The following is a 16,131-nucleotide window of genomic DNA, read 5'->3' on the forward strand; positions in this document are numbered from 1 at the left end:
AAATACTGTCCATAACTATTACAATTGAAAAAAAATAATAATACAAGGTAGAACTGCAAAGCTTCATACATGGGTCATCAAGATCCCAAGCAAAGTCTAAGACTAACCTTATGCTGCTTTCTGTTGCAGATACATACTTTGTTCATCACCACAGAAACTAAGAATCATAAGATTACACAATTTGGTTTTTGTATTGCATTATATTTCATTGGTTTCTTTGCTATATAGTAAAACAGTTGAAAAAAGGATTGACAGGATTTCTTATCTTCACAAACTAATGCATTTGCAAATGTAGCATGGCTTTCTCAGTTGTAACTATCTACACCTTTAAATTAAAATAGTAATTGTATTTTTACGGTTCTTCTTCCTGACACCAATACATGGTATCCCTCAAGTAAGAGAAAAGTCAACAATAGTTTATTGATATTTTAAACATAATGTAAGTGGTGTCAACCAATCAAATTCATAGAAATCAATCTATCACTTACATAACACCTTCATCTCTGTATCTTGGCAATCTTTATTCCTTGAGTGATAAATGAAGTATCATATAGCTTTCTTTTTTGAGGAAATCAACAGAGACTGTTCCGGAATCTTCATGGAAGTGATTCCATTGCTGAAATGCAGATATGCAGCAATTATTGAAGAAGCAGAAAGAACAGCACATGACTTCAGGAGTATCAGAATGTCTGACAAGCAGGGCAGTAGAACTGCACTAACATAGGTGCAAGGGCTCAACATCGAACCTGCAGATTCCATGTTAATGTAGGTACAGACTGCATTCCTTTACTTTGTTTTATACACTGTCATTAATTTTAAAACCATTATATTTCACATATGTGCTACACTATGAATGAAAGAAAAAAAAATATTTTTTAGCAGAACATATACTTTTTTTAAATGTTCACACTATCTTATATTTAAAAAGTAAATAATATGTGCTGCTAACAATACTCACATTAAAATTCCACTACAGCTATGCATTATATAAACACAAATTACATCCTGATTTTGTACTGAATATCTTACAGCAGATCATTTGTTTATGTTAAAGAAGTATAGGTAAATGTGGTAGTTCTGCTTTTGTTCAGGGAAACATATTTTTACAAGTTTCACTTAATGTCAGTACTGCAACAGGTAGCACCCTCACCTTTGGTACAGAAAGCTGGGGGTTCTATTCCCACACTAGGTAGATCAACTGCTGACACTGCAGTGCAGCATAAGGGAGATGCTGAATTCTGGAGTGTGCAGTCCTTCATATGAGATGTTAAACTGAAGCCATGCATGATTAGTGAGTTGGTAGCTCAAGTGGATGTAAAAGACCCACTGCATCTACTGAAACGAGTAATGGAATTTCGCCAATGCTATGGCAAAATTCCACCTAGTAGTATTAATGGCATCTCAGGTCTCCCCTGAAAAGAGGTAGAGACTGCCATGAGTGGGATAAGGTTGGTTCCATTTCTATGAATTGAGTGGGGGAGGTCGTGGCAGATGGTGTTGATGTGCTTTCTGAACTGAAGCTGTGAGAGAAAATGTGGGGAATTGCCGTTACATACTGATAGGGAATGCCTTTGTTAATTTTGTGCTGTTGTGCTTCGGTGGATTGCTTTGCATTTTTTTATTGTGCTGCAAGTTGTCTCATGTTTTGGTGCGGTACTTGTCCATCTGTTTGGTGTCCCTGACAGCTGATGGCTTTGTATGGTTTCTTGCTGTGGGAGTTGACATCAGCTGTGGAGGTTGTGGCTGACTGCTGACTGCTCTAGATACAGCACAGATGGAGTGGGAGTGTTTAAAAGAAAAAAAAAAAAAAAAAAGGAAAAGAAGTGAGGCCTTTTCTCATGTGATTGTTAAGGTATAAGAGCAATATGTAAAATCCATCCTAGTTTTGAGGGAGTTGTCCCTTCATTATTTGGGCTTTGTCAGAATTGCTTGCACTGTGGAGTTGAGAGCTGGTTCGGTGTTGCATAGGGCAACCTGTGGACGCATTTAGCACTTATATCTGTGGGTTTGGTTTCACGTTTGGGCCTGTTTGGTGGTTGTTTCATGGGCTGGGTGTGAAAGCAAGCAGCTGGAAGGTCTGTGCATGCGGCTTCAACAGCAAGTGCACTTCAGTACCTTCACTTGAATTTTGCTTCATACTTTTAGCCCGTTTATTACAGAATGGTGCTAGGCATCACAATGGTGCTTAGTCATGGGTTACTTCTTGGTTGGACTGGACTGTGAGGGAGTGAGTTATCTTACATTCATGTTATGCTGCCAACACAATAGCCCCTGCAAAGTAGTTTAGGGACAGTATAATTTCTGACAGTTTTATTGGCAAAAAAAAAAAACACACATACCTCTGACAGCAAGCAGATGTACCGCTTTTTATCAAGTCACTTTAGTTGATTCCCGCAATTTTCCAGAGGAGTATTTCTTCACGTATAACACATAATGCATTCCTATATACTTTGGTAATGACTCACCTGGGGGACAAGTGATTGGGGGGGAGGGTTGGGAGGTAGGGATGCAACTTTTATTGTTTCATTCTAGTCTGTCAGTTAAGAGAAGATGGACTGACCCTGATAAGAGGAATTTCACAAAGCTTGGAATTGTAGGGTGGTCCCGCAAGATTTAAGTATGAAGAATAGGAATCAAACTAAGCAGTAGTTTTATAGTGCAGTGATTAAAGGTGCAGTTATTTTTGCAAGAATATAATGTTGCTTTATTTTCTCTCTCTTCATTAAGGGAGGAAGCTTTATTACCTTAAAACTGTTGGTGATAAAATTTTAAGTATGCTGTAAGGTATAATTGAACTGCCTGAAGCAGAAAATATTAAAAGCTTTGCTGTCAAGAAATATTATATCGCACACCAGCATGCAATAGGTTTTGTCGCTGTCAAATCATTTAGATTATCTAAGGATTGATGTCACTAAATGGCATTCACTGGACTCAGAATTTCGATCCATTAGGACATGCATGTTAAACGGGTCTATTTTACAAGACTGAAGATGCATTCTTTCGAATGCGTCTTGGTCAAACATAAAAGGCTGAAAACGCAAAATATCGAAGCGGCTGTTAAGCAAATTCTTTACCTGGGAAAGAATTTGCTTGGCCGCTTAGGTACTTTGCTGTTTTCGGCACTGTAGTGCAGTCTTGGAGTTGGTATATTTAAATGTGGGAGGTGTGGGGGTGAAGCCCCCCACTTAATGTATTGTTTGAACTTGTTTTTTATTTTTATTTTTTTTTTTGTTGGAACAGCGATTTTTTTTCCCTTGGGAATGTATAAAATGTATAAGTGAATAAATAAAATAAAATAAGACCCTATCATGAGACAATACCGCCCTTCATGTATATGAAGGGCTAAAATATTCTGCACTAAAAGAAATCAGTGCATACATAAGCCCTGAAATGAAACCAGGTCAGATCTTGAGGTGTCATAGGGAAAAAAAAAAATAAAATGTGCACTGACTAACAATGTACAGAATAAAAATACATATACACAAACTAGGCTAAGCAAAGCTTGCTAATATCCGTAAAAACTAATATACCAAAAGAAAATAAAAGGCTAGTTCTATACCAAACAAAATTAGACAAACACAGTATATACAATCGATTGTAAAACCTTGAAAATTGAATACAATGTTAAACAATCTAACTCCTAGTGAATTAGTATTAAAATCGTATCCCTCCCATGTGTGTGTCAAGCCAAAGACAACTGTATCGTACCCAACAAACAGTGTCCGAGATACCTAACACTACTCTGCCTAAATATATAATTGAGAGGGACAGATAGTACATAAACCTGCATGTTGCAAGGTCCAAAACCTAGACAAATCAGCCCTGCCACCCAGAGCTACTAAATCATGTCTCTTGGTTCTGAAAAAAGGAAAGGATTATATAACCTGGAGGACTAACTGGATGGAATATTCTCCTATGCATAGTATTTTAGAGAGCTTAATAGTGTCATTCATTATCTGATGAAGCAGTGTTGGGATTAAACTGTGAAAGCACTTATTCCTTTTACATTAAACATTCTACGTTTGTATTTTAACGGAGCAACTGTGCGTTGCATTTTTTCGCATGGTATCAGCTGTGTGTTCCAGATATCGTATTTATTTTCTTTAAATGTTTAGATTAAGTATACAAAAAACTCCATCAATTAACTCATCTTCAAATCCATCAACCTGGGTCTCACAAATTCAGCTCCTGTCTGTTCTCCTACCCCCTGTTCAGTTCTTCACCAGTAAAGTCAGACCACCATCTTTACCATCAGGACCATCATTCCCCCAGAAATCATACATTAAAAAAAAATCTCTAAATTCAGCCACAATATTTCCACCATTTATCCTGAATATGCAGTCAGCTACACTTAGGATCTTGTTGCCCGTTTATATAAATGTATTGACCTAACCGCTCCAATAATCAAATGCAGTGAAAAATTTAAAACCAATCAGGGTCAGACCCCCCCCCCCATGAGAATAGTGTAAATACCTCACTGAGTAGCTGAAGGGAGCTATATGAATTGGTAAATTAGGTCATGAACTGATGCAGAAAACAATTGTAAGCACTTCTTCATCTTTATTAGAAAATGAAAAAATAACTTGTCACATTATTCCCAACTTTTCCATAATGGTGCCTCTTGCTCAAATCCAAACTACATTACAAACATACAGGCAAACACATTTTCTGATGACTTATTCCATGAAACTCACACCCCAATTCCAATTATCCCTCAGATTCAGAAAGCATCATTTTCTTAAGATACTCTGTACTGGTCCTAATAATATAATGGGTTAACTGTGTTAAACATAGATTCAATGAATCCCTCCATTAACTGATTATCCTAAACCTATCTATAGGTTATGCCCCAAATCCAGGAGTACTGTTGAATGCTGCCACTCCACAAAGGTGAACCTACCATAGATTCATCAGCTGTGTGAATCTAATCTATAAAGCTATTAAGTGCATCATTACCAAATTTATAAATCATGACATCAAAAATCTTATTAGGCTCGATCCACAGCAATATGGCAATGTAAAGGGTAGATCAAGTCTATTAAATATCATCAGCTTCTTTAAAAAGGTCACTCAAGTGGTACACAGTGGCCATAGTATTCATGTTATCTGTCTTGATTATACCAGTTGATGGAGTTGTAGATAAGGCAATGGCATTAAATACCAATCCCTATTTAGTAGGTAGGGCCATCTGACTCAAGGATATAACACATGTAGTCAGAGTATAGCATGCCTCTTCAAACACAGAGATGATGACAAAGAGGAAGACTGTATCCCTCTGTCTGGCATTTATTTCTTTAACCTCAGAACTGAAAACTATGATCTCTGGTTAACCAAAGTTACTGGATGTAGTAGTCAAGAACCTTGAAAATAAATATACCTTTCAAAATGAATTAATATGGGTCAACACCTGATGTGCAATAATGGAAATAAAATGCCAAGACATGTAATATCATACCATTCAGGAAACAGCAAACTACTGCATTATACTGTATTGGCAACACCTAATGGTCATGAAAGACAGTGATCTGAGATCTAGAAACCTAAGTATATCTTTCTCTGTCTCCTTTGCTCACCATGTGGCAGCTGTAATTAGGAACTCCTTTTATGTTTTGCAAATAATTGTTAAAGGCATCTGTTCTAAATCCTAGGATATCATTGATTTCCTGTATTCTTCCCTTTTAGACTCATTACAGAAGCAGCCTTTGGAATGTGTCTCACTTGTTGTTGCTTTTCTTTCGGCTTTTCCAGGTTAGGGGTCGCCACAGTGGAACTCCGGTCTGCTAATGATTGGCAGTCGATTTTTACGATGCCGAGATGCCAGCCCGACACCCAACCTTCAACGAAGGCACGCCCATTCACACATGTCTTTCGAATGCCACTCGACCAGGGGGAGGACATGCAGACTCCACACAGAAGGCGCTTCAGCCGAGAATCGAATGGGAGTGTTAAAAAGTCAAAATGCCACAGAGTTTCCTAACAACAAGGATCTCTGATGTCAAAAATATCAGCTACCAGCAAAGACTGGAATCCTTGTGCCTGTAAGTGTGTGTTAGGCTCTTGAGGGGAGATCTGTGCCTTGTATACTCAGTTAGGAATCCTGTTACTTTTGATCTCCTTTTCCCTGAAAAGAGAAATAATGCCAGCACATAGTGTTGCCACCTTTTCAAATGCCCAAAGTGGGACATTTTTGGTACAAACATCAAATTTTGCAGGGCAAAACATACCCATGGCCATTACAAAGGACAGCACTTCATTTTTTTACCTAAATAAAATCTTATTCTTGTATTTTAGTTGCTTATTCTGTTTCTTATAACATTTAGGTGTTTCAGATACAAAATAACTGTTTTATGCAACTATTACATAAAATATAGGAAATAATTTTGCCCTAAAAATCTCAGGACATTTGCCATTTTTATGATTTTTTTGCAGGACACAACTGCCCAAAGTGGGACTGTCCCTCGCAAAGTGGGACAGGTGGTAACCCTACCAGCACATGAAGCAGAGATCTAAACCTAAATCAGAAATAAATAAAACAACATGGAGGAAAGGAATCATCATCTGGTGCCTCCCACTACTCTGGAGTGAACACCCATATAGGTCAGGTAATGCGATACTTTGTCATCTTTAAACATAGCTTGGACAGCTGAATGGGTACAATTAAATTCACTCAGAGACTTGCAGGACTTCTCCACTTGCTAGCCATGTATTACCCATACTAAAGAGTTTTCCAGGGATTAAAAGGCCAATTAATGTTTATTATTTTGTATGCCTTCTGCAAACCATTTACCTCCCTTGGTGACTCAACAATGAAGGTCTTTTGAGAATCTTTCATATTAAATCTTAAATGTGGTACCATCACATTAAGGCTACCGTATGATACAAATATAAAAGATACAGTCTGGATGTGATGTGTTGCTCTGTATACAACAAATGCACTGATGAAGTATGTTTATATCCACTATTGAAATGCAAATGCCTGCTAAGCCCTATTATCATGGAAAGTCAATACATCGAAAAGCCAAAGTTGAGCCTTTGAGAAAATTGCAGTTACCCCAAAGGAATGAAACAAGTGAAGCAATGCCAAGTGATAGAAAATACTTTTTTTTTTTTTTTTTTTTACAAGGAGCCATGTTATATGGGTTGGAGACAGTGGCACTGACAAAAGGAGTCAGAGCTTGACGTGGAAGAGTTGAAGATGTTTAGATTTGCACTAGGTGTGACGAGGATGGACAGGATTAGGAATAAGTATATTAGAGGGTCAGCCCAGGTTGGAAAGTTTGGAGACAAAGCCAGAGAGGCAATATTACGTTGGTTTGGACATGTACTGAGGAGGGCTGCTGGGTATATTGGGAAAAAGATGCTAAGTATGAAGCTGCCAGGTAACAGGAAAAAAGGAAAGCCTAAGATAAGGTTTATGGATGTGGTGAGAGAGGACATGCAGGTGGTTGGTGTGACAGAGCAAGATGCAGAGGACAGGCAGAAATGGAAACAGTTGATCCACTGTGATGACCCCTAACGGGAGCAGCCAAAAGAAGAAGAAGAAGAAGAAGACAAGGAGCCATTTATCTAAGTATGGGACAGTTAAGTGTCCTACAAAACAAGACAAACAAATACATCTGCCATGCAGTTCTGTCTGACAAATTCACTGTCATAAAGGGAAAACCTCACTTTTCCTGCTTACTAGGAATGGGAGCTAGGATGGAAGTCAGGATGTCTGCTGTTCTGTGTGGAAATGGCCACAGCTATCATGAAAACAGAGAAGACCATAAAACCCTATTCCAGAGGTCTTGCTATGATTCAGGCATGGAGGGTTTCTGGGACACAGTCATCTTTTGTTATTCAGGCAGTAGTTTGTGGACCCATCATCACTGACCTTTTCACATTTTTATGAAAGTAATATATGAAAAATATACCATTTTTACACCTATTACTTGAAAAGATTCAGACTGTAAGCTGCAGTGGTGCAGTGGTAGCATTGTCGCTTCACAGCAAGAGGTTCTCCCATTCAATTCTCAGCTGGAGCCCCTTCTGTGTGGAGTCTGCATGTCCTCCCCGTAGTCAAGTGGCATTCAAAACACATGAGTGAATGGGTGTGCCTTCGTTGAAGGTTGGGCATTGGGCTGGCACCTTGGCACCCTAAAAATTGACCGGCAATCATTAGCAGACCAGAGTTCTGCTGTGGCGACCCCTAACCGGGAAAAGCCGAAAGAAAAACAACTTGTAAGGATTCAGACTTTTTCCTTCATCTCATTCCATGTTATAAATTGCATAGCTAAGCAATGATTCTTTGCAATATGAACCTGAGAGTATCTCCAGAAAATCTTAAGTGCAGAATGAAGTACAAGGAAATTGGAGTGCAAGATCCTACTGCTTTAGCAACCACCTTCCATAGCATCACAGACAACAGCAATAATGATGTTCTTTACTGTGATGGAAATCACAACCCTTTCTGTTAGAGTCTTTCAGAAAACTTTTAGAATGCCTACTTTTATGTTCTACATTTTGTCTCACTTTGAAATGTATAAGGTTCTTTAACCTATTCTGTTTTCTCAGGGATAATGTTGGAAACATGAACACTCATGTCCCAGATTGGTTCATAGTCTTGGAGTCCTTTTCATGTGTCCTGAGTGTGTCCTCCTTTTGATCTAATGCATAGAAAATATGAACATGTTGACAATTTGCCAGCCATTCCCTATTGCATATCATCAGCACACCACTTTTTGTTCAAAAAACTTTATTTAGTTTTGCATTAATAAACAAATTAATAGCATATAAAAACAGAAACACTACAATCAAAGCCTGCTATTAAAAATACAAGGATAACACTGTATATCAACAAAGGAAATAATATCAAACACATACAAGTTGATAACTGCTATTAAATATCAAAATAATACACCCTTCTCCAAATACTGGATTAAAATGAATCCCTCAATTTCAGAACAGATAAAACAATCAATTAAAGTAACCTCCAAAACTCTCCCTCTGAAAAAAATTAATGTACACACAACGTATGATCACTAATAATGCTTATTTTACTCCCATGATTTTACATAAATTTAATTCTTCCATCCTACCAGTTTGCCCTCATTGTGACTTCCAAAAAGCGGACCAGCTCTCCTGGAGTTGTAAATGTGTACACAAACTATGGAAATTCCTAAAGATCCAACTCCAAAAGAGGGGGGGTATGAAAAAACCACTTTATCATGGGAATTTACTCCAATCTATCCCCCAGATTCACTATACTTCCATGCAGGACTAACTTAGTCCTCCACAGAAGCAGCCATTTAGGAGCAGGACAGCAGTGTGCCAGTGATATTTATGAAGGAGTGCTACCTGAGCTCCTAAACAGACACGGAACATGTACGAGTGCAGGGGGTATGTCTGAGAGCAGATCTCTCAGAATATACATGCCCCTGCAAGCAAGAACAGCAGGTTAGGAATAAGAATGAGTGAGACCACTCATAGATGTCCGCATACCCCCAGCAACATCCTCCCAAGTTTATAAGAGCAATAGTTAAAATATAAAATATAAACAAGCAATTTTTTTTTATGAAACAGATAAAATTTAACCATATGTGTGCGGGTTTGCCCATTGCTTAGCTACGTTTATTGCAGCTTAAATGGCACAAGAGGATAAAAATCAAGATATATGCAAATGAAGCAGTACTGCAATTGTGTAGTGGGCAGAGCATTCGCCTTACGAGCAGTCATTCCCAATTAGAGTCTCACTCCAGAACATTCCATTTTCCATGTCAAAATTCTTTATGAACAATATTTTTTGTTGCATAACCTATTAAATAACATATATTTGTGAATTGGAGTACTGCAAGAAATGCAGATGTGAGGCGTCATTGTCATAATGTTGTAAAATTCACATATAATCACAAGAGCCCCATACAATATATGTACACTTGAATCAGGGATACAAATCAAAGGTCCAATGTGTAATGAATGATAAATCCATAGAGTTTCCAAATCCACCACCTTCCCAAGAATAATTTTACATTACTGTCTAAATTAGTGCAAGGGTAAGCGAGACTAAGCACTATTAAGCAAGAGTAAGCATATTTAAGCAGTAGTAAGCAGGTTTAAGCCCATTTGTGTGGGGGTAAGCAATGCGCACACAGGTTAAGCAATATTTAATCTAACTCTCTGTATGAATATTTAACCGGAGGTTAGCATTGCCTACCATCATGTAAACCCACACAAACCCGCTTACAATTGCCTAAAAGTGCCTTAATCACTCTGTATGCAACAGTTCATGTATATAGTTGTCTACATCCATACCACTGTTCAAACTAAGGCCATAGGGTAGTGTACTAATACCTGTAAGGTACAGATCACAGCACTGACTAGGAAAGTAATGAAAACTACAGGAATATACTAGTTGTTAATTGACATCTTTCTCTACCCCCACCATATCTGCAACAATAAACTAAACACACAACTCAATCGGTATGTGCTGCATTAAATCTGATGAAGCTTGCCTCTTGCAAGTGAAAGCGCCAACCAACCATAAATATAAAATTGAAGTATTGATTTTATTACGAGTTCTTTTTGTTTTTTTTGTGCTGTTGGCTGGAGGGGAGGGGAGGGAGCAGGCTGTATAGGCTGCCAAGTGTATGTTTTAAAATCTACTGTTGGGACATATGTCCTATTGTTTGATAAATATTTAAATTTGTTTCTATGCATGTGCCTTGTTCAAATACTCCCACATTTGTGGCATGCTGCCATCAATGTACCTGCATACTGTTGTAATGGCCACTGTGGTTTCATATATGCATGTGTTCTGTTTGCTATGCAACTCTTCCATATCTGGTGTTTTGGGTTAATGTGAATATCTATGCATGCTGTTATGCCTAATCCTGGAATGCGTTGACTATTACTAACTCACATATGTTGTAAAATTGAAACACCATAGCACGTTTGGGAAGACCTGTCCATGTAGACCCACCTGTCCCACCTCAGCTGGCCATGGCACCGGGCACCAGCATGGCTGGGTCCCACCCTGGGACCTCCTCATTTGCTGGTCCTGCACCACCTTCAGGTGGAACTGCCTCAGGTGATAGGGCTTGCCTCCCCAAGGAGCGGGCGTGGACAGGAAAGGACCATTGCCAGGTCCAGGGCGTGGTGCATAGGGAGCTCCACAGGAAGTTTGGAGATCTGCTATGCCAGCTTGAGAGCCGCATGTCACAACTAGAGGGGTGACCTGGCCCTACTACTCAGCCCCCAGCACAGCCACCTTTGGGGCTGTGAAGGTGCAGTGGTGAATGCCCATGGGTGGGGACCTCAGGACCACTGTTTCCACTAGGGGACTCATAGGCTTCTGATTTCCAAGCACCCCTCCCCATCAAAGAGCTTACCCCCCACATGTGTCATATACCACCCCTGTATCCTGTCTTGTCTGTCTTGTCTGTTATCCTACCCAACCTACCTCCCCAAATATACCTACTATCCCTCCCCAACATCCCACTCTCACCTGAAAAAAAAAGGGACGATCTGTTCCCAAAAAAAAATCCACTGTCCACTGGACACATGTAATCTAGTCTAATTGGCTTCACAACATATTATTGTTGTCCTCACCCCTCTCTCAGGGGTTTAAGTGCCCAAATCTATCTCCAAATTCAGTGTATATGAATAGCTGTTGTTGTAGTAGAAATGGGCAGCTATGGATTTTCCACACACCCATCCTGCACATCCCTAGCTATTTTCCCTACTGTCTTTCCCTCTGTGTGCCCCTTTTTCACCACTTTCCTATCAACCCTTTTTTCATTTCTGTAAAAGTATCTACAAGCACTGCACCTATGAAGAAAAATTACAGACAGTTAAAAGAACAAGAAAAATGAATGATCAGCAAAGCAAGGCATCCCAGGGGTCAGTACAGTTTTTATTATTCCTTTACTAGCTAATTTGGCTGACTGACTGAATCATGTATCTGACTTGGTTTACTGAGAAAATACACCAGTGAGTACAGGACTTTTATACAGTTCTTGACAAATGCAGTCCTGCCTCTTTAGATATACATTGTGTCCTAAGTTGGTCATGCAATGTGTCCTAAGTTGGTCATGCAACTATTTTAAAAGTTGTTTTACAAGTTATTTTAAAAGTGCTGTTATAGCAGACTATTTTTGTAGAATTGCTATACAACAGGTTTTCCTTTTTTGTAACAAGTACAAAGTAATCATTTCTTGCTTCAGCTTGCTTTGTCATCATATGTTCTTACTGCTTAATTGTCTTATCATAACATTTCTAATGAGAAAGAGTATTTATTATTGTTACAGCTGCAATTTACATTATTGCTACTGTTGAATAATTCAGAATTAATGAAAATTTGCAACTTACAAAGTAATACAATACAAAAGCTTAATAAAAACTTCATATAAAGTCTGCAGCATAATTATGCAAGGCACAACTGCTCCTATCATTCATTCTATAGACAATGTATCAAATAGAATAATATACATTTCCTGATTCTTTGATGTTTATGGCATATATGTACATTTTACAAATCATGTATTTTACATTATTTGCATTCTTTACACATATAGTTTAAGAATGCTTTGATAGAAATAGAAAAGTACTTATTAATACATGTTTTATACAACTTCTAATAGAAGAGCTATTCCCTGCTATTACAATACATCAGTGTGTGTCAGTGTGTGACCCTTGTTCCAGGCTGCTGTGACCTTTCCATTCTATTTTTTTTTCCCTAACAAGTAGCTGAGCTAACAATTCTAAAAACCACTGCAAAGTCTTTTACATATTTTGCCTGACATTTTATTATTAGAGGAATTATTTTCAACATAAATATTTGCTTATATTAATAATTATTCCTTGATAAAGAGAGGAATTATTCATAAGCACTATCTTATCTCAGCTGATGGTCTTTTAGCCAGGCATTGTATTTTCATGCAGCTTTGCATTATTTTATGTCACTGGCATTCACATAAACGATTGTTCACACATGCTGCTCAGGGAAAATTTCTGTAAGCTGCTGTCCAAACATTGCTTGAGATCCTGATGCAATAACAATTTCTTTTAAAGAAATTAGCATGAGGTAAGCGTGAGTAAGCCCTTTTAAGCTGCAGTAAATGGGTTTAAGCTTGTTTGTGGGAGAGTAAGCAATGCCTACACAAGTTAAGCTTGTTTCCTGCCTTTCCACTAACTAGTCTAGACCAGATACAGATTTTCTGTAATCAGGACTGTTTGTAAGCTTCTGAGCCCCCAAAGCCTTTCTGTGTTGGAGAGAAGCCTTCTAGCTTATCAATGGGAGTGGTAAGCACTAGGTAGCCTATCTACCACAAGAGTGGTATCTGGCCCAGAAATTGCAGTTTATTGGCTGTTTGGGCAGTTTTTCCATGTCGTTCAACTTTCTGTTTTAAAAGCCTGCATTTGCGCTTGTTTACAACCTGTCCTGTAGCTAGTCTAGTCCAGATACAGATTTGCTGTATCCAGGACTGTTTGCAAGCTCTGAGCCCCCCAAGCCTTTCTGTGCTGGAGGGGAAGCCTTGTAACTTATCAGTAGGAGTGGTAAGCTCTAGGTAGCCTATCTACCACAAGAGTGGTTTCTGGCCCAGAAATTGTACTTTATTGGCTGTTTGGCAGTTTTTCCATGTCTTTCAACTTTCTGGTTTAAAAGCCAGCATTTGCGCTTGTTTCCCACCTTTCCTGTAACTAGTCAAGTCCAGATATAGATTTGCTATGCCCAGGACTGTTTGTAAGCTTCTGAGCCCCCCAAGTCTTTCTGTGTTGGAAGGAAGCCTTCTATGTTATCAGTGGGAGAGGTAAGCACTAGGTAGCCTATCTACTGCAAGAGTGGTTTCTGGCCCAGAAATTGTAGTTTATTGGACGTCTGGGCAGTTTTTCCATCTCTTTCAACTTTCTAGTTTAAAAGCCCGCGTTTGCACTTATTTCCCACCTTTCCTGTAAATAATTTAGTCCAGATACAGATTTGCTGTATCCAGGACTGTTTATAAGCTTCTGAGCCCCCCAAGGCTTTCTGTATTGAAGTGAAGCATTCTAGCTTATCAGTGAGACTGGTAAGCACTAGGTAGCATATCTACCACAAGATCCAGGTACAGATTCTTAGTTTTAGCACTTGAGTTTGCTTATTCATGCTCAGCACTTGTTCAGAACTTGTTGTTAGCATTAAATAAGCTACAAATTACTACAACACTCAACCTTCCTCTTCACCTAGAGGAAAACAGTTTTTGTACTTACTTTCCTCACTTGCTTAGAGAAAAACAGCTCTTATACTAACTTTCCTCACTTGTCTAGGGAGGAAAGTAGTTTTTTTATTCAGGCATGTCCAAGGGACAGCTCCCAGTGTTCTCTCCTGTCTATCTGATGAATCTGGGCATCTTGGGGCAATGTAGCAATTGCCTCATGTACAGAGACAGCCCTCTCCTTCTACTACCCAACACCACAACTTGTGAGAGATGCACTTATCTAGCCAAACTGGAGGTAAAGCTCTCTCCAACCAACTGAACTACCACACCACACTCATCACATAGTCCCATTAAACCTACACCACCAAAATTCACACATAGAAAGAGAAAATCATTTGCAGAGGCTCTCAATAATAATCTGCTCAAGCAACAGAGACCTCCAAAGCAGAAACGCAAGCAACCTCCACCACCCAACACAACCCAAATGACACATAGCCAACAGACTCAGTATGCCAATAAACCACAGCCCATAAGGCAAAGCAACGTGCCCAATACACTAGTCATAGGTGACTCTGTAGTCAGACACACTGATGTCCCTCTCACCAGGCTAAACAAGGAGAAAGTTGCTGTCAGCTTCCTGTCATCTGCCAGGATCCACCACATAACCCATGCACTCAGGTCACTCCACAAGTACAAATATGACTCTGTCATTGTCCATGTTGGTGTGAACAACCTGAGATGTATCTACCTGGACTACATAAAAAGAGACATGGAAGAGGTCTGCAATCTTGTAGCCCAGGCAGGTATGACCCTAGCCCTGAGTAGCATCCTGCCATCACCCAGAATGATACCGCAGTACAAGAACAAAATTATTGACTTTAACAATTGGCTAAGCTTCTGGTGTCATTCTAAGGGGATCCAGTATCTGTCTGCCTGGGACGATATGGTCGACAGACCACGATGCTTTGCCAGAGATGGCCTGCACCTGTTACCCCTGGGATTCTGGATACTGGCTAAGGGTCTTGCCTCCCCTATAGTGCCTTTCTTAGGCAAGGTTTAAATGACAAATTCACCACTATAACAGAAACAGGCAAGCAAAAACTGAGGGTAATGCTACTCAATGCTAGAAGTTTAAATCTCAAAATGCAGTCACTCGAGGCACTCATTAAAATGGACAACATTGATATCTGTGCAGTGACTGAGACCTGGTAACTCATACCACACTTTTCAGCCATATAACCTGGATCAGAACACCAAAGGCAGAGGTGTGTCCATATTCATTAAGGATATCAACACCTCCAGGCTAGTTGCACTGCATAATGCATCCGAGGTTATCAAAGTGCAACTTACTCTGGCCAAAACTGCAATCCAAATTGTAGCTTGCTACAGATCCCCCACCATGCCGCAGGATTCTCGCTCCTCATTTCTTGATATACTGGAAAATATTAGGGTTCAACCAAATACCCTAATAATGGACTATTTCAACTACCCCACCAGTAACTGGGAAAACTACTCATGTACCAACTTCTTCACTCAACACTTTATGGAATTCATAAATTCCAGTGCCCTGGATCAACTTATCCACAGCCCTACCAGGGGCAAAATATCGTAGACCTAGTCATTACCAACATGATTGACTGGTGTTCCACACCTGAAGTCAACTCCACGTTGGTCAGATCCGACCATAAGCTAATCACCCTAGATATCCGCATCTCGCCCCCACCCACCATTAAGGAAACTATGGTAAAACATTTCTCCAAAACCAACTTCATGCTTCTTAAGACAGAAGTGGCAAACTTCATGACACCCATGCAGATGGACAATACAGTAATGACTGCTGAATCCTACACAAATGCATTATATAAGCACTTACACGAGTGCATGGGTTGTGCTATCCCAAACAGAACCAAGACGCTATCCTCCAAAAAAGGAAGCCAATCTGGTGGTCCCCTGCTATAAA

Source organism: Protopterus annectens, chromosome 2.part0 (genome assembly GCF_019279795.1).
Source record: "Protopterus annectens isolate FY-2018-M chromosome 2.part0, PAN1.0, whole genome shotgun sequence".
NCBI classification, from domain to species: domain Eukaryota; kingdom Metazoa; phylum Chordata; order Ceratodontiformes; family Protopteridae; genus Protopterus; species Protopterus annectens.